The 20345-nt window shown below is 39.5% G+C and overlaps 1 protein-coding gene across 3 annotated transcripts in view; it reads left to right on the top strand.

Annotated features, from left to right (window-relative positions):
- The first annotated feature begins 16376 nt into the window (after positions 1-16376).
- SCYL2 (SCY1 like pseudokinase 2) overlaps positions 16377-20345 on the top strand; it is a 69005-nt gene continuing 65036 nt past the window's right edge. The window contains exons 1-2 of one of the 3 annotated variants that reach the window (XM_086712560.1): positions 16377-16514; positions 18324-18433. The gene's annotated coding sequence lies outside the window, so the exon portion shown is untranslated. Of the gene's footprint in view, positions 16515-16560; positions 16932-18323; positions 18434-20345 lie in introns of those variants that run through there. The other 2 variants (XM_086712558.1, XM_086712561.1) reach the window with 2 other exon arrangements.

Below are 20345 nucleotides of genomic sequence, written 5' to 3'. Positions count from 1 at the left end.
AACTGATACTGTTCACCTCCTTCATGTCCCAAATCCCTTTAAACATTTCAGGTGGAGAAGGGAGGGAAGTAAATGAGATCAGGGAGGAATACACAGGGAACACTTCAGTGCTATTTGTGATATATTATTTCTCAAGCTGGATGGTGAGCACATGGGTGCTCATTGTATTAGAATCTACACTGTGTATGTGAAATAGTTCCCACTGTATTTTGATAGAAGAGTAAATCTGTAAGTGACTCTAGGAAACACAAAGGGTGCTATTGATGAACAAAGTGGAAGAATTCCTAAAAGATGGAAAACAATGGCGTTAGATTGTTAGCGAATCAAGAAGAATATTCATGTCCCAAATCAGGGCAGGAGAAAACTACTAAAGATAAAATAATTCCAGAGATACTTAAATGTCAGGACAAATGTCAGGAGAATAGGAGATAATGGGTGAGCCATTAAAAGAATGAATTGGAAACAACTGAGCCCTACTCACTTTCTTGGAATGGAGGCTCAGCAAAAAGAGAAAGTGTAAGGGTTGGACAGGGAAACAATCTAAAATAGTTTTATATTCACTAAAGTCATCAGAGTAAAAGGAAAAAAATATTAAAGGGAGTGGTGGATTGTGGCACTCATCTCTGGCTAAAGATAGGAGCTCAGACCTCATTAGAAAGAAGTCTGACAGGGCAGGGTCCTCGGGCACTTAGCACACCTCTCTCTTGCTGAAGAAAGGCACCACAGTTAGAACTTAGATTCATCAACAGGTAAACAGGAATTCATTAAAAAAAAAAAAAAAAAAGACAACCAAGCATTAAACATTTGAATGATACTTAAACACCACAAGAGGTACACCAAATCCAAAAAAAGAATGAACCCCTAAGGGAATAAACTTTATACTATTCTCTGAGAGACTAATGAGGCAATTGTATCTATCACAACAGGGTACTATAACAAAGATCATAGAAATTAAAAATAGGATTACTTATGCTTAATTGATGGGTTGAATAGCAAAATGGACACTACTTAAAATTAAAAAAAAAGAAGCTGAGGGAATTTTCCCAGAGTGTTAGCACAAGTGAGCAAGCTCTAGGATGGCTGGGGAAAGAAGCTAGCCAACATTGATAATATAGGCTATGTTGTCCCCCTGATACTATGATCCTCTCCTATCGAGAGGCCTTTTGATGAGCTTGCACACAAAACACAAATAACCTCACACTTGGGGACCGTTCATCTACATACTTCTTTCCTAAAGCTTCTAGTTTCCAGGTTTCTTGTAGTTTTCAAGTCTCTCATCCTCTGGTCAAACCATTAGCCATTATCCCCATCCAATATGTTCATGCACATTGGACAAGAGATGCTGCTCTTGGTTCTGCCCTCTGGGATCATTTCTCTTCCCCACTGCAGGTTAGGCATGCACAGAGCAGCATGTCAATGTCAAGCGGACGGTGGTATCTGCAAGATTGGATTCAGGCTGGACAAGTAAATTCCATGGGCTCACACTTAGAGCACCTACTCTTACTGCACTGTTTACGTTTCACCTGGCCCATATCTGTGACCTTATGGAGGTTACCTAATACCAGAGAAAAAATTCAAACCTGATTTACAGGTGGTTCTACGTGATATGGGTAGTACCAGCCAGAAACACAGTGCTGGCACAGATCAGTTGTTGAATTATTATACTCATGTATGAATCAGACAACAAGGGTTACCCAATAGTATCACTGGCCACAGAGTTAAGTAACAAGAGCTGGGGCTGCAATGCTAACTTGTTGGTATTTATGGTCAAAAAGCTTTCTAGCACATTAGCAATTGCATTATAAAGGCACTTCCAAATCCACTTGTACAGAGTAAAGGGAAGAAAGATTTCTAGAAAAAAAGGTCTCAAGAAGGCCTTTCAGTCTTAAACATTCTCTATATAAATTATAAGAGGAGAAAAGTTTCATCTCAACATTTATTTCTCTGAGTTAGAAAATCTTTTATTTACCTGGGTAGTATCTGAGAATGTGCATAAGAAGTTAAACAGAGTCTTAAGCATTATGAATCAGACTGTTAATTCTCACAGAAATTTACTGAATGTTCCAACAGTAGGTAATCTTCTCAATGATTGGAGTTGGACTTTATTTACGCAGAGAAAAAAAAGATTTTGCTTGTAAGTCCTCCCTCTAAAAGGTCTAACCTAAAATCGAATGATAATACCCTTGGGAATTCTTTTTAAGTGGAATAACTGTAATTTGTGGAACTGTCACTAGGTGGAGTGGCACTGTAGGGTTAGGAATTCATGCCTGGGAACTTTCAAAAACCATTCAGTAGAAGTCAATTTGTAAACAAGTTCAGTTGAATAATGGTATGTATATGTGTTGATCAAAATAAGCTTTATTAGGGAATGTTATAAGAAATTGTCCTTCACTTCATACAATAGTAAAACATTTTAAGCATTGCTGAACAGTTCTTAGTAATTCTACTAATTCTAATTTGGATTTTGCCTAAATCCAGGGTGCTCACTTGCTAACATTTTCCCTCCTGAACTCAAATAGGTGAAGTAGTAAATCAAGGTCTCTGACACCAGAGCCCGTATCCTCATGTTACCTACCATACCACATGCATACCTTTGTATCTTTGATATTTCTGGTCCAATCTTAGAAATACAAATCTAAACATGTATATTTTTATTCTAAAAATTTAAAACAAAATAAAATAGGCTCAGAGGGAAGATGTTTCCTTAAAATTATATACAATCTTCTGAGCAGCAGATTGAAGGACATGGTAATATTCTTAATGCATTTCTCAAAGTCCCAGCCTTTCATAGTAATGGTAAGCAATGTTCACATAGAATATTAAAATGGAGACTTTACTAATAAGGAGACTCTGCCCTGCATCCCCTCCAATAAAGAGCATGTGGCTGCATGTTTCCAGGGTTTTCTGATCTCTCTATAACCACCCTCCCAGGGCTTCTACCAGAAGTATATTAATTTCCTCCTCAACTCAAAAAGAACCATACACAGATTAGGGTAGTTACATCTTCCAGTGGCATAAAATTATTTTATTTTAGTTTTTTTTTTAGGGCATCAGTTAATGTTTATAAATTAAACAACAATTTGAGGACTCAAGGAAGTAGGTCTATTTTAGTACCCTTATTCATAGTAACTCTTTTATTTCCTTGCTTTATCATAGTCATTTATTTTTATTTTTTTAATTTTATTTTTTTAAATTTACATCCAAATTAGTTAGCATATAGTGCAACAATTTCAGGAGTAGATTCCTTAGTTCCCCTTACCCATTTAGCCCATCCCCCCTCCCATAATCCCTCCAGCAACCCTCAGTTTGTTCTCCATATTTATGAGTCTCTTCTGTTTTGTCCCCCTCCCTGTTTTTATATTATTTTTGTTTCCCTTCCCTTATGTTCATCTGTTTTGTCTTTAAAGTCCTCATATGAGTGAAGTCATATGATTTTTGTCTTTCTCTGACCGACTAATTTCACTTAGCATAATACCCTCCAGTTCCATCTGCATAGTTGCAAATGGCAAGATTTCATTCTTTTTGATTGCCAAGTTAATACTCCATTGTGTGTGTGTGTGTGTGTGTGTGTGTGTGTGTGTGTATATATATATATATGCCACATCTTCTTTATCCATTCATCCATCGATGGACATTTGGGCTCTTTCCACACTTTGGCTATTGTTGATAGTGCTGCTATAAACATGGGGGTGCATGTATCCTTTTGAAACAGCACCCCTGTATCTCTTGGATAAATGCCTAGTAGTGCGATTGCTGAGTCGTAGAGTAGTTCTATTTTTAGTTTTTTGAGGAACCTCCATACTGTTTTCTAGAGTGGCTGCACCTGTTTGCATTCCCACCAGCAGTGCAAAAAATCCTCTTTCTCTGCATCCTTGCCAACATCTGTCATTGCCTGAGTTGTTATTGTTAGCCATTCTGACAGGTGTGAGGTGGTATCTCATTGTGGCTTTGATTTGTATTTCCCTGATGATGAGTGATGTTGAGCAATTTTTCATGTGTTGGTTGGCCATCTGGGTGTCTTCCTTGGAGAAGTGTCTATTCATGTCTTTTGCCCATTTCTTCACTGGATTATTTGTTTTTTAGGGTGTTGAGTTTGATAAGTTCTTTATAGGTTTTGAGTACTAACCCTTTATCTGATATGTCGTTTGCAAATATCTTCTCCCATTCCATTGGTTGCCTTTTAGTTTTGCTGATTGTTTCCTTCACTGTGCAGAAGTTTTTTATTTTTATAGGGTCACAATAGTTCATTTTTGCTTTTGTTTCCTTGCCCCTGGAGATGTATTGAGTAAGAAGTTGCTGTGGCCAAGATCAAAGAGGTTTTTGCCTGCTTTATCCTCAAGGATTTTTTAAATTTATTTTTTAATGTTTTTATTTATTTTTGAGAGAGACAGAGACAGAGCATGAGCAGGGGAGGGGCAGAGAGAGAGGGAGACACAGAATCTGAAGCAGGCTCCAGGCTCTGAGCTGTCAGCACAGAGCCCAACACGGGGCTCGAACTCACGGACCTGATCATGACCTGAGCTGAAGTCAGATGCTCAACCGACTGAGCCACCCAGGCGCCCCTCTCCTCAAGGATTTTGATGGCTTCCTGTCTTACATTTAGGTCTTTCATTCATTTTGAGCTTATTTTGTGTATGGTGTAAGAAAGTGATCCAGGTTCATTTTTCTGCATGCTGCTATCCAGTTTTCCCAGCACCATTTGCTGAAGAGACTGTCTTCATTCCATTGGATATTCTTTCCTGCTTTGTCAGAGATTAGTTGGCCATATGCTTGTGGATCCATTTCTGGGTTCTCCATTCTGTTCCATTAATCTGAGTGTCTGTTTTTATGCCAGTACCATACTATCTTGATGATTACAGCTTTGTAATACAGCTTGAAGTCTGGGATTGTGATGCCTCCTGCTTTGGTTTTCTTTTTCAAGATTGCTTCGGCTATTTGGGGTCTTTTCTGGTTCCATACAAATTTTAGGATTGTTTGTTCTAGCTCTGTGAAGAATGCTGGTGTTATTTTGATAGGGATTGCAAAAATCAGGCTTATTTTAAGGAAAAATCAAAACACACCTAGTTAAAGGTCTAAACAGTCCCCATTGCAAGCAAAGAGGAACTCTGCAGAGGGCTGACCTGTGGGAAAGAGCAACCAAAACACAACAGCAAAATGCACACAGCATATACCAGTAACACTTCCTGAAGCAACAGGCCATGGACAGTGTATGACCCCTTCTTAATATAGCATTACTCTCAGGAGCAGGAAACATAACAAGCTTTCAAAGCACACAAAAGACAGAAACCTAGACGAAATGACAAGATGGAGGAATTCTCCCCAAAAGAAAGATCAAGAAGAAATCACAACCAGGGATTTACTCAAAACATATATATGTAATATATCGGAACAAGAACTTAGAACAGTAATCATAAGAATACTAACTGGGCTTGAAAGAAGCATAGAAGACACCAGAGAAACCCTTGCTGCAAAGATAAAAGACCTAAAAACTAGTCAGGCCGAAATAAAAAATGCTATAACTGACATACAAAACAGACTGAATGTAATCACAACTAGGAAGGAAGAATCAGAGGAATGACTGTGATAGAGAAGATAAAATTATAGAAAATAATAAAGCTGAAAAGAAGAGGGAAAGAAAACTATTAGATCACAAATACACACTTAGGGAACTCAGCAATTCCAGAAAGCACAATATTATCCATATCATAGGAGTTCTGGAAGAAGAAGAGTGGGGAAAAGGGACAGAAGGTTTATTCGAACAAATTATAGCAGAGAACTTCCCTGATCTGGGGATGGAAACAGGCATTCAATCCAAGAGGCACACAGAACTCCCTTCAAAATAAATAAAAACAGGTCAACATCAAGACATATCATAGTGAACCTTGCAAAATATAAAGTTAAAGAGAGAATTCTGAAAGCAGCCAGGGACAAAAGGTCCTTAACCTACAAGGGTAGACACATGAGGTTAGTAGCAGACTTGTCCACAGAAACTTGGTAGGCCAGAGGGAGTGGCATGATATATTCAACATGCTAAATGGGAAAAATATACAGCCAAGAATACTTATCCAACGAGGCTACCATTAGAATAAGAGACATAAAGAGTTTCTAAGACAAGTAAAAACTGAAGGAGTTCATGAACACTAAACAAGCTCTGTGAGAAATATTAAAGGGGAACCTTTGAGCTGGAAAGAGACCAAAGCAAATAAGACTAGAAAGGTACAGAGACAATCTACAGGAATAGTGACTTTACAGGTAATACAGTGGCACTAAATTCATATTTGTCAGTGATTACTCTGAATGTAAATGGGCCAAATGCTCCAATCAAAAGACATACAGTATCAGAATGGATTAAAAAAAGAAGACCCATCAATATGATGCATACAAGACACCTCTAGATTGAAATGGAATGGCAAAGCATTTATCATGCTAATGGACATCAAAAGAAAGCTGGAATACCCATACTTGAATCAGAAAACCTATATTTTAAACCAAAGATTGTAACAAGAGATGAAGAAGGGCACTATATAATAATAAAGGGGGGGGTCTATCCAACAAGATCTAACAATTATAAATATTTATGCCCCCAACTTGAACACCCAAAAATATAAATCAATTAATAGCAAACATAAACTCATTGATAATAGTGTAATAATACAATAGTGGGGACTTTGGGGCGCCTGGGTGGCTCAGTCAGTTAAGTGTCCGACTTCGGCTCAGGTCATGATCTCGTGGTTCACGAGTTCGAGCCCTGCATCCGGTTCTGTGCTGACAGCTCAGAGCCTGGAGCCTGCTTCTGATTCTGTGTCTTCCTCTCTCTCTGACCTTCCCCCCCATTCATGCTCTGTCTCTCTCTGTCTCAAAAAATAAACGTTAAAAAAAAAATAAAAAAAAAACAACAATAGTGGGGACTTTAACACCCCACTTATGGCAATAGATATATCATCAAAGCAGAAGATCAACAAGGAAACAATGGCTTTGAATGACATACTGGACCAGACGGACTTAACCGATATATTCAGAGCATTTCATCATTAAGGAGAAGAATACATATTCTTTTTGAGTGCACATGGTACATTCTCCAGGATAGATAACATACTGGGTCACAAATCAGGCCTCAACCAGTACAAAAGGATTGAGATCATATTATGCATATTTTCAGACCACAACACTATGAAACTTGAAGTCAACCACAAGAAAAAATTTGGAAAGACCACAGATACATGGAGTTTAAAAAGCATCCTATTAAAGAATGAATGGGTTAACCAGGAAATTTTTTTTTTTAATTTTTTTTTCAACGTTTATTTATTTTTGGGACAGAGAGAGACAGAGCATGAACGGGGGAGGAGCAGAGAGAGAGGACACACAGAATCGGAAACAGGCTCCAGGCTCTGAGCCATCAGCCCAGAGCCTGACGCGGGGCTCGAACTCACGGACCGCGAGATCGTGACCCGGCTGAAGTCGGACGCTTAACCGACTGCGCCACCCAGGCGCCCCGGGTTAACCAGGAAATTAAAGAAGAAATAAAAAATACATGGACGCAAATGAAAATGAGAACATGATAGTGCAAAACCTTTGGGATGCAGCACAGGCAGTTATGGGAAGTATATAATAATATAGGCCTTACTCAAGAAGCAAGAAAAGTCTCAAATACACAACCTAACCTTACACCTAAAGGAGCTGGAAAAAGAACAGCAAATAAAGCATAAAGCCAGCAGAAGAAGGGAAATAATAAAGATTAGAGCTGAAATAAATGTTATTGAAAAAAAAAAAAAACAGTAGAACAGACCAACGAAACTAGGAGCTGGTTCTATGAAAGAATTAAAAAAATAGATAAACCCTTAGCCAGACGTATCAAAAAGAAAAGAGAAAGGACCCAAATAAATAAAATGAATGAAAGAGGAGAGATCACAACAAACAATGCAGAAATGCAAACAATTATGAGAGAATATTATGAGCAATTATATACCAACAAATTGGGCCATCTGGAAGAAATGAATACATTCCTAGAAACATAAAAACTACCAAAACTGAAACAGAAATAGAAAATTTGAATGGACCCATAACTAGTAAAGAAATTGAATCAGTAATAAAAAAATCTCCCAACAAACAAGAGTTCAGAACTGGATGGCTTCCCAGGGGAATTATACTAAACATTTAAAGAATAGCTAATACCTGTTGTTTTGAAGCTTTTCTAAAAATTTTTTTTTTCAACGTTTATTTATTTTTGGGACAGAGAGAGACAGAGCATGAACGGGGGAGGGGCAGAGAGAGAGGGAGACACAGAATCAGAAACAGGCTCCAGGCTCCGAGCCAGAGCCTGACGCGGGGCTCGAACTCACGGACCGCGAGATCTTGACCTGGCTGAAGTCGGACGCTTAACCGACTGCGCCACCCAGGCGCCCCTGAAGCTTTTCTAAAAAATAAAAATAGGAAGGAAAAGTTCCAAACTCATTCAGTGAGATAGCATTACCTTGATTCCAAAACCAGACAAAGACCCCCTTTAAAAGGACAATTGCAAACCATTATCTCTGATGAACATGGATGCAAAAATTCTCAACAATATATTAACAAATCGAATCCAACAGTACATTAAAAGAATCATTCACCACGATCAAATGGGATTTATTCCTTGGCTGCAGGGGTGCTTCAATATATGCAAATCAATCAACGTGACATACCACATTAATAAAAGAAAGAGTAAGAACCATATGATCCTCTCAATAGATGTAGAAAAAACATGACAAAATACAGCATCCTTTTTTTTTAATGTTTATTTATTTTTGAGAGACACAGAGAGACAGAGCATGAGCGGGGGGAGGGGCAGAGAGAGAGGGAGACACAGAATTCAAAGCAGGCTCCAGGCTCTGAGCTGTCAGCACAGAGACCATGTGGGGCTCAAACTCATGAGCAGTGAGATCATAACCTGAGTCTGATGCTTAACCAACTGAGCCACCAGGAGCCCCTACAGTATGTATGTATGTATATATGTGTGTGTGTGTGTGTGTGTGTGTGTGTGTGTGTGTGTGTGTGTGTGTCTGTGTATTGGGAGAAAGAGCAAGGGAGGGGCAGAGAATTCCAAGCAGTCTCCACGATGTCAGTGTGGAACCCGATGCTGAGCTCTAACTCATAAACTGTGAGATCATGACCTGAACCGAAACCAAGAGTTGGATGCTTAACCAACTGATCCACCCGGGCGCCCCTTTATAGCATCCCTTCTTGATTTTTTATCAAGAAAGTAGGGATAGAAGAAACATACCTTGCCATCATACAGGCCACATATAAAAGACCCACAGTGATCACCATCCTCAATGGGGAAAAACTGAGAGCTTTTCCTCTAAAGTCACCAACAGGATAGGGATATCCATTCTCAACACTGCTATTGAACATAGTACTGGAAATCTTATTAGTTTCAGCAATCAGACAACAAAAGAAATAAAAGTCACCCAAACTGGCAAGGAAGAAGTCCAACTTTCACTCTTCCCAGATGACATGATATTCTATGTAGAAAAACCTAAAGACTCCACCAAAAAAACCTGCTAGAAGTGATATATGAATTTAGCAAAGTCACGGGATATAAAATCAATGTACAGAAATTGGTTGCATTTCTATACACCAATAATGAAGTAGCAGAAAGAGAAATCAAGGAAATGATCCCATTTACAATTGCACCAAACCCCAGAAAATACGTGGGAATAAACCTAACCAGAAAACCAGGTTTTCTGTATGCTGAAAACCTTAGAAAGCTTATGAAAGATATTGAAGACACAAAGAAATGGAAAAACATCCCATGCTCATGGATTGGAAGAACAAATATTGTTAAAATGTCTACACTACCCAAAGCAATCTATACATTCAATGCAATCCCTATAAGAATATCAAAATAACAGCTTTCCTTCCCTACTGTGTTTTATTTATTTATTTATTTATTTATTTATTTATTTATTTATCCTTCTAAGTCTCAGTTTCCCCTACTATAAAATGGGAGTTTTACCTCTTACTTTACAGGCCTATTGTTAGATTATAAACAATACATATAAAATGTTTAACAAACTGCTTAAGAAAGGGAAAGGGCAGGGAGGCCTGGGTGGCTCAGTCGGTTGCCTCAGGTCATGATCTCATGGTTTGAGTTTGAGCCCCACGTCAGAGCCTGGAGGCTGCTTCTGATTCTGTCTCTCCCCCACTCATGCTCTGTCTCTCTCTGTCTCAGAAATAAATAAACATTAACAAAAGAAAGGGAAAGGGCCAATGACTGGAAATTATTTTATTAGCATATTTACTGATAAATTATATCCATCTGTAGTTGGGAATTTCTAGAGGTACCCTATATCCTCAGGGGAAAGTAATAGGACAGTTGGGTTTTTCATTTGTAGTAGATAAAAATCACTTTTGTTTGGCTCTTCTTCTGCCTGTCCACTGGTCTTCCTCAGAGTTATCTTCTAGTCCCTTTTCTCCTCTTATTACCTTTCCTTTGGGCCCCTTGTCTTTCCCTTATCACACTTTTCCTAACTGCTGTTGATATCTTCTGCACCTCCAAGGTGCAAATTAGGCTTGTCTTGCTTCTGTCATGGTTTGACTAAATGCAGTAAAAGATGTAACCATTAATGAATTGGGTATGTATCCCTTCTGACTGTCCTGGGGATGGGACTCTTCTTTGCACCTTTTGTGTCATCAGAAGGAGAAAAAAACCACAAGTAAGTAGGTGAAGTAAATAGAGAAGAGGAGTAGAGTAACAGGTTGCCTATTTTTTTCCTGAAAGGTGAAGGTTAGGGAGATGTTTGGGAGGGAGGATGGAATGGAAAAAGTAAATGCTCACAAGAAGATGGTCTAGGATTATAAATAGTAAGGAGTCTATATGTCTTTTTTTCTGGTAGTATAGACTGTAGCACCTCCAGTTAATCTGCTCATGGTCATTGTAAAAAATAAATGTTATTGGATCTATGTTGCCTCACCTGTCTTGTCTGATATAATCGCTATGTAGAAGGAAACTCTTACAGAAGAGCAGAAAATCAATACACCAAACACAGTACTTTTATCATATCTGAAAAGTCAATTCTTGGAGATCAGTGGTTACCAGGGGTTGGGGGGAAGGGAAGGATGAAATAGGTGAAGCATAGACTTTTAGGTCAGTGAAACTATTTCTGTATGATTCTCTGATGGTAGATACATGTCATACATTTGTCAAAACCCACATAATATAAAACACAAAGAGTGAGTACTAATGTAAACTATGAACTAATGTAAACTTGATAATGATGTATCAGTGTATGTTCACAGATTGTAACAAATGTATCGCTTTGGTACAGGACGTTGATAGTGGGGAAAATATACTTAAGGGGGCAGAGGATATACGGGGACTCTACTTTCTGTGCAATTTCTGTGTACTTTTTCTGTGAACCTAAAACTGTTCTTTTTTAAAAAAAATTTTTTTTTAATGTTTACTTATTTTTGAGACAGAGAGAGACAGAGCATGAACGGGGGAGGGTCAGAGAGAGAGGGAGACACAGAATCTGAAGCAGGCTCCAGGCTCTGAGCTGTCAGCACAGAGCCCGATGCGGGGCTCGAACGCATGAACCGTGAGATCATGACCTGAGCCGAAGTCGGACGCCCAACCGACTGAGCCACCCAGGCGCCCCTGAAACTGTTCTTAAAAAAATAATTAAAATATCAGTTCTTCCTGAAAAAAATTATGAAAAATGAAATTACCTTCTTTTGAAAGTGAGAGAACAGGTTTGTCACAGGTTTGTGATATTTGGAGGTATAACCACATTTCCACTTACTGTATGGATAATTTCTCAATTATTTATTTTATTTTATTTTTTTTAATTTGAGAGAGGATGGAGGTGGTGCAGAGAAAAAGAGAGAGAGAGAGAGTGAGAGAATCATAAGCAGGCTCCACACTTAGCTCAGAGCCTGGTGCTGGTCTCAATCCCACAACCCTGGGATCATGACCTGAACCAAAATCAAGAGTTGGATGCTCAACTAATGGAGCCACCCAGATGCCCCAAGTTCCTCAATTCTTGTGTTATAGGATTCCAAATCATTTCATCTCCTGGTCTGTTAAGAAATAATATGTGGACTTTTCTATTATATTGTATAAGGGATCAAAATTTCAAATATATGTTTTAACTTACTGAAACTTATTTAGACATTCCCTATTTTCACAAAGGATTTCATGGGGATAACAATAAAAAACACAAGTAATACATTGATTAGATAATAGCATATCACCAAAAGAGGACCAAGTAGGGTTGTAAATAAAGAGAAAGAATATATGCTAAATGTAAAGTTAACATTTTTGCAATGATTGAATAGAAAACTTTTGTTCTGAGCTCCCACATACTGTTGGCTCTTTTTACTTTGGCTAAGTCATGTTTCAAAATTATAAAGCATACAATTCATCAAAGAAGGTAAAAGTTTTTCCTTCCATAAATTCTGAAAAAAATTATGTGGTAATGTCTTCCACAGAAGTTTTAGAGCAGACATGGACATAGATTAATTTCTACACAGCTTTTCTTTTACTGGATTCTGAATAAAATGGAAAGTATAACATTTAAGTTTAGCTCAATGAAGACTGTTCTGTCAGAGTCTAAATACAATATATTATAGTATTTTGGTTAACACTAACCTTAAATATTTCTTTGCTCTTATTTCATCAGTTAACCCATTCCCAGCATGCTTTTTTCTTTTGCAAAAATATATATATATATATGATAATTTATTGCCTAGAAACTTGTCGGGACTACTGTTTTAATCTTCAAATTAGAATTCCTTTTCATTTTTCAGTAGCTTCATTCCTACTGGTTCAAGTACTTGATGATTCGTTAGAACTTGGCAAAGACAAACTCCTTTAAGAGGAGAGGTGTCGGGGTGCCTGGGTGGTGCAGTCGGTTAAGCGTCCGACTTCAGCCAGGTCACGATCTCGTGGTCCGTGAGTTCGAGCCCCGCGTCGGGCTCTGGGCTGATGGCTCAGAGCCTGGAGCCTGTTTCCGATTCTGTGTCTCCCTCTCTCTCTGCCCCTTCCCCGTTCATGCTCTGTCTCTCTCTGTCCCAAAATAAATAAAAAACGTTGAAAAAAAATTAAAAAAAAAAAAAAGAGGAGAGGTGTCATTACTACTTAAGCACATGTTTTGCATAAGATGACTTGATGCTACATCAACAGCATCAGAGCCAGTAAAACAGTTCTTGTATGTTCATTGATGATGCTTCTTTTTTTATTTCCACCTGAGTCTGAAGGGAGTGAATAATATCATCCCATAGCTGAGTAGCTTGAAAGGACTAGAGCATCCTGAAAAGAAAAGAAAAAAATGAATAAACAGGTTTCTTACAATTTAGATTACACAAAAATATGTAAGTTTCCCAGTTTTGACAACCTTATGCTTTTGTGTGGCATATCTATTGCCAGTGTCTCTCTTGTTTCTTCTCCCATCCTATGTAAACCATAATTTATTTACTAACCCTGCACCATGTTTGTCTGCTAATAAAAACAGAGTAAATCTAGGAACTTGCTTTACTGATATCAAATGCATTATTATGTGAATTTATATAGCCTTAATATTACATGATGACTAGCTATACTTAATCTTGAAGAATACTTTTTAATTTTTTTTTTACATTTATTCATTTTTGAGAGACAGAGAGAGACAGAGCACAAGTGGGGGAGGGGCAGAAAGAGAGGGAGACACAGAATACAAAGCAGGCTCCAGGCTCTGAGCTGTCAGCACAGAGCCTGATGCGGGGCTCCAACTCATGAGCTGTGAGATCATGACCCGAGCCGAAGTCAGACGCCTAACTGACTGAGCCACCCAGGCGCCCCTGAATAATACTTTTTTAAGAAAATATTTAAAAGGAATGCACACACACATTGGAGTCTTAATTATGACAGACCTGTGGCTTCATGAGGCTCTTTTCTTTTTCTTTTTGCCTTTTTTGACCAATGGCAAGCCCTTCATGAAAGAGATCTAGGGCAAGCAGCTGAATAAAACTAATTGATTTATCTGCCAGTTGATCTGTAAGAAAAAAGTTTGTGAGAAATAACGGAAACCTGAAAACAATAAAAATGTCCATCACCTGGGGAACATTTAAATAAATTATGTCATAGCCTCACTGTGGAATATTTAACAGCCAGTTTGGAAGAATGAGATTTATAGCATGGAAAGATTTCATTAAATAGAAAAAACAAAACAAAACCAAAAAAACTTGGTAGTTTTTTTGGAGAATGTGTATACCATCATCTTAGTTATATATAAATGAATTCTTGAATTACATACAAGTATATGTAAATACATAGAAAGGTATAGAAGGCTAACCTTCAAACTATTAACCTTTGGGAAGTAGGTTTATAATGAAAAAGGTTGTTCACTTTTTATTCTATTTATTTGTGGGCTTTTAAATAATATACATACTTTTTTCAATTAATTGGAGACAGTAAAATTTTTCATTGAGATAAACTCACATACCACAAAATTCACCTTTATTTCTTTTATTTTTTAATTATTATGTTTTTTTCAACGTTTATTTATTTTTGGGACAGAGAGAGAGCATGAACGGGGGAGGAGCAGAGAGAGAGGGAGACACAGAATCGGAAACAGGCTCCAGGTTCTGAGCCATCAGCCCAGAGCCCTACGCGGGGCTCGAACTCATGGACCGCGAGATCGTGACCTGGCTGAAATCGGAAGCTTAACCGACTGCGCCACCCAGGCGCCCCTATTATTATCTTTTAGTAGGCGCTAATGCCCAACATCGGTGTACTCACGACCCCCTGATCAAGAGTCATGTACTCTACCAACGGAGCCAGCCAGGCACCCCAAAATCCACCCTTTTAAAATGCACAATTCAATGGTTTTTCAGTACACTCACACAGTTGTGCAACATCACTATTATCTAAATCCAGATCATTTCATCACTTCAAAAAAAAACCCTCAGACCTTAGCAGTCACTCCTCATTCCTCTCTACCCCAGTAAAAATTTCAAAATAACTTTCTTTTGTTTTAAAATTTTTAATGTTTTATTTATTTTTGAGAGAGACAGAGTACGAGCGGGGGAGGGGCAGAGAGAGTGGGAGACACAGAAATGGAAGAAGGCTCCGGCTCTGAGCTGTCAGCACAAAACCGGAAGCAGGGCTTGAACCACCAGATCATGACCTGAGGTGAAGTCAGACGCTTAACCGAATGAGCCACCCCAGCGCCCCTACCCCAGCAAATTTTTAATTAAACAATTTTAAGAATGATAATGGAATAAGTTGAAACATCTAGATTGTTGTTTCTAGGTCTTTTGTTGTTAGAATCCAAGAATTTAAGCTCTCTCCTCCTTTGGAAACAGGATGCCCAATTTTGCATAATAGTCTGATGTTTATGACAAAATGACAGAAATAAAAGTCCATCACCTTCAAATGCCTTTAGTAACAGAAGCTGTCTATCCTTGAAATATTAGCCCAAGACCCTGTGGACAATGCGGGGACAGGAGTAGGGGATAGAGGGTGAATAGTGGAAAGGGAGGAATTAGAGGAAGAGGGGACCAGGGAGTGATGGGCGAGTAGGGACGGGGGTAGGGTGCAGTGGGTGGAAAAGGCTAGGAGTCTATGATCGGTGCAGACAAGGGTGTGGCCATTTGCTTCTCTAACTTTCATTAAATAAGTAGTCTAGGTTAAGGAAATAATTCTCCTGCCTGCCACCTCGTACTTTAATCCTTTGTTGTTCTGAGTGCAGCCTGCTGACCAGCAGCAGCATTGGCGTCATCTGGGAATTTACTAGATATGCGGAGTATCAGACCCAATCCCTGAATCCAAACTACATTTTAACAAAGTCCCCAGATGATTCGTGTGCATATTCATGTTTGTGAAGCACTGCTTTCGTGGACACCTTGGGCAGAGTAGCTCCGGAAAAAGCCGAATAGCGAGAGATTCTTTACCGCGGACCAGACAGCAGGTGGGCTGAGAAAGGAGCGGGGTCAGGAAAGGGAGGCAAGTCCAAACCACCCGCTCCTCTCAGCTGCCGTTCCCTTCAGAACATATTTGGTTAGGATCTATAGGGCTACCTGTCCTCCTTTTCCGGCAGAAGCCACCTTTAGGGCTAACGAAACTCTGCTCGCTCGGTCCTGGCCCCGGAAGCCTACTCCGGCTGCCAAGGCTACGGAATCGCGGAGTCAAAAGGACCGCCGTCAGCTAGCGCTCGGGTTCCTCCCCTAGCTCGTAACACCGCCCCCACCTGGCACTCGGTGGGCGGGGCCCAGGGAGCGTAGGCCCCGCCCCTCCAAGCCTGACGGAAGTGACGTCATGCCCTGGCCGGCCGGTCTTTCGGTCTTCTTCCCCCTCCCGTACTCTTCCTCCCCAGTCCCTCCCCTCCCCTCCCCCTTCCCTCCTCCGGCTCCAGCCTTTGAGGCCGCGCGGGTGGAGAAGGCTATGGAGTAAGCCGGCGGCCGCGGCAAGGCTCTGAGGCTGAGCAGGGGCAGCCAGGAAGCGTTTGGGGGGGCGGGGGAAACGAGCCCCAGCACCGCCCCTCCCGGGAAAGAGGGAAGAGGTGAGTGACCGCCCACGGGCACAGGGCGATCTCCTTCACCTGCCACACTCCCATCTGGGCTCTGTAGGCCAGCAAGGAGGGAACGGGGAAGGACCCGCACCCGGGGTAGGCCTCCCAAGGCCCTTGGAGCTGGTGACTGTTGCCTGGTGACGGGCCTGCCGGCTGCGGGCCGGGAAGGTGGACGCCCGTGTGTAGCAGAGCTGGGGGACTGGCGAGCTCCGGGGAGGGGATCCGAGAGGCCCGAGTTCCCCGAAGAGGCCTTGAGGCGACGGGAGACCGGGGCCGGAGCCATCTGTGGGAGGGAGAACCCTCTTTCAGGCCTTGGAGCTCGGGTTTTCGTGGTGGATATCTTGGTTCCCTTTTGGGAAATTGGATACTACTCCGCGACTGGGTGAGACCGCTCCAGTCAGTTCTGAGGTCTGCACCTCATTACCTGAGTTACCAAACAGCGCCCTACGGCCCGGCGTCCTTTTCAGACAGTAGCTCTAGTTCTGGAACGGAAGGTTATTGTGGGTGAGGTGGGTGGGGCAGGTGTTTTGCGAAGACTAACACTCCCCTCGGTGGCTCCCTCACTCTTCTTTTTCTAAGCGGGAGAGAAAGGGTGGAGGAAGGTTTAGATCCGTAAAGCTTGCAAAAACTTCTTGGGATCCGACTGAATACATACCAGTACTGTCAGGTCAGCCCTTATGACAGTCTTCGTGAGACACTGCATTCGAGCCACTTAAAAGTGCCGTGTCAATAGTGACTTAAAATTGTAAGTGCAAACTAGTTTTTTGTAGATCAAATTCAGGAATTATTTGTATGATGACTTTTTTTTTTTTTTTTTTTTTTACAATTTGGATTCTGTGAATAATAATTTTTTAAAGTAGCGTTTGCATCCCTCTCCATTCCGGAAAATTAACATAGTCTAACGAAAATGCTCCAGACCTGCCTGTCACTTTAAAAGCCAGTTGTATTCTGGTAATGGCTTGAAAGTCAGGTACTTGAAGCTTCCTTCTTTACAGGCTTTTTTTTTTTTTTTTTGGTTTGGCATTTGTCTTATTCTTTAATATAAAAATATTAATTTTAAAGTTTAAATATGGTTTGTCATTTTTAAACTAGTCGTAAAAGAAACTTTTGGAGGATTGTTGTCAAGGAAAGGAACCTAATGGAAGGTAAGGACCTTCATTCTTTTCAGATCCACTTTACACACATGCTGAAACCTAGTCTTCTAAGATCCGTAAACATGCAACAGAAACAGACATGTATCATAGAATACTTCTGAACAAATCAATTATCATTAGGAATACCTATCCAACTCACATGTTTGAAATTCATTATTTACCCCCGTCCCCCCAAAATAGGTCCTCTTACTGTGTTTAACTCAGTGACTAGCTTCATCATCCATCCCTTTTTTGTAGGAGTAGGACATCTTCCTGTCTCTCATGACTCATATCACTCTCTCTTGATGTCCTGTTAATTTGGCTTCTTGAATATGTCCACTCTTCATCGTCACTACTAGTACTCTCATTCCAGCCATCATCATCTCTTATCTGAGGTATAACCAGCTTCCTCATTATGGTCTACTTGTATTTTCTGTGGCCTGCTCTGTAGTTTTCCACACCAGACTGAGTGACTGTTTCAGAATGCAGATCTAATCACATTGTCTTCATGTTTAAAACCCTTCAGTGGTTTCCATTGTTTTTTAAGAGAAACTAACATCCTTAACAACCTGTTTGGCCTCCCAGTTGCCTTTTGAACCTCATCTCCACAGTGGTTTCTGGCATTCCTTTCTCCCCTAGTCACCTTGTTCTTTCTGTTCTGCTTCAGGTACATGGCTTTTGGTTACGATGCTTCCTCTGCTTGGAAGTGCGCTTCTTTTCCTTTTCATCCAGTTCAGGGAAGACTTTCCTGGTTCAGGGAAGACTTTCCTGGTTAAGGTAGAGTCTCATAATTATGTGTTCACATGACACCATTGCAGAGTTGCCATATTTATTAATATTTAATAAATTAATGAGATGTTTCTCATCTGATACTGTGTAAGTGCTTAATAAATGTTTGTTGAATGAGTGAATGAATGAATGAATGAATGAATTCAGTGCTTACTAAATGTGCCAGGAATTGTGTTAAACATTTTATGTGTCATCATCTTTAATCCTCTGAACAACCACATGATATGTGGGTGGCATTTCCCCCTTTTTATGGATTAGAAATAGTGTTAGGGAGGTAGTTGGTGGTTACAGTGCTAGTAAGTATTAGAACAGGCATTTGAACCCAGGTTTCCTTGCCACTGAAGATTGTGTACTTAGTTATATCACATTTAATTCTCACACTGTGCATCAGAACACCTGAGGAGCTGCTCAAAATACAAATGCTGCCCTGACTGCACATTTATAGGTTCTGATTCCAAAGGTTTGAGACGGTAGATAGGCATCTATGTAATTAACAAATTATTCAGTCCTTTGGATGTTATTAGATGAATTTAGATGTTCATCAGAGTTTGAAAACTGTTGCCTTAGACAACAGTTCAGTGCTTTATGAGTTTCAGTTTTCACACATTTTACTCCATTGTATTTCAGATTTTGTGTATTCTTAAATCAAGAAAGAACTGTAGACGTAAGAAAGTGACCTTAGTGGTCATTTAGTCTAATTTCCTACCTGATTATTCCTTTTCCCCGTTCTCTAGCTGAAGGGGCTGAATAGTGAGATGCTGCCACCCCAGTGCTGCTACTTTTTTGAAATTATGGTAATTTCAAGAATCTGCTTGACTTCCTGTAGTAAAAACTACACTAAGTACATGGGGTTGAAGTGCCTTCACAAGAATTGGATGCAATCTCTCCTCAGATCTTACTGTTTAAATTGCTGATTTGATGTTTAAGCATATATTGCCTTGTAATTTCTTATGTTGTTTTCTAAGGCTTATTGTACAGTGGTCTTAAGTTTGTAAATAGTGATGGAATGTTTTACTTCTTGTTTCTCTTACTGTACCTAGTATGGTGCTTTCTACCTGGTAGGTAACCACTAATTTGTTGAACAGATGTGTGCATCATTGTTCATTCCTAAGTCTCTTTAGTGTTTTATGTTTTTCCTAAATCAGCTTGTCTCCTGTAAGTAATCTGTTCTAGCTCAACTGATAATAATTAGATACTTTCTGTAGTTGTAAAGAGAATGATTGTACTCTGCTTGTGTAATCTTTGTTTTCTGAGTAGGATTAACCATGATGGAAAGGCTAAAGAATAGTGTCAATCATTTTTTTTGAAAACTATATCTTTTTAAAGCTTGTAGTGATCTCTGAGTGTTCTCACAAGAAAAAAATGTATTTCAAGAATATATCTCAGAACCATCTTACTTTAGATGTAAACAGATACACATTGCATATGGGAGTGTAGGTACGACATTTTTTCTCAAATTTTATGAATCATTTTACCAAAAGCATTTGTGTCATGTTAATGTAATTCTTATTTTGAATTACAAAATTTCATTTTACGAATACCTAACTGTATAAATCACTGTATAAGTGGTATTCTTTTATATTCAGGCATTTATATGGAGAGAAATCTCAGACCTTGTGCTTCTTTAACGAATAAAGCAAACTATTTTGAGTTCATTGGTATTTATTTGTACTGTTCACTAGTGGTCAGTGTGTATTATTTTGTGCTTATTGAAAGTCTCGTTTCTGCTAGGTGCCATGAGACTAACAAGTACTAAACTTTATTTCATTATCAGATGTAATTATAGTAACTTTTAAATTTGCATTATAGTATTTACAACATAAGTGTGAGCTAATTCTACTTTTTGATATTTTATTCTTGGGGAAGTAAGGGATTCTTGGCAGTTGTGTTACTTGAAAAT

The sequence above is a fragment of the Puma concolor genome, chromosome B4, assembly GCF_028749965.1.
Source record: "Puma concolor isolate L17-30 chromosome B4, mPumCon1.1.hap2, whole genome shotgun sequence".
Taxonomy (NCBI): Eukaryota; Metazoa; Chordata; class Mammalia; order Carnivora; family Felidae; genus Puma; species Puma concolor.
Note: the sequence above shows the minus strand (reverse complement) of the source record. Positions and strands in the feature narration are given on the sequence as shown.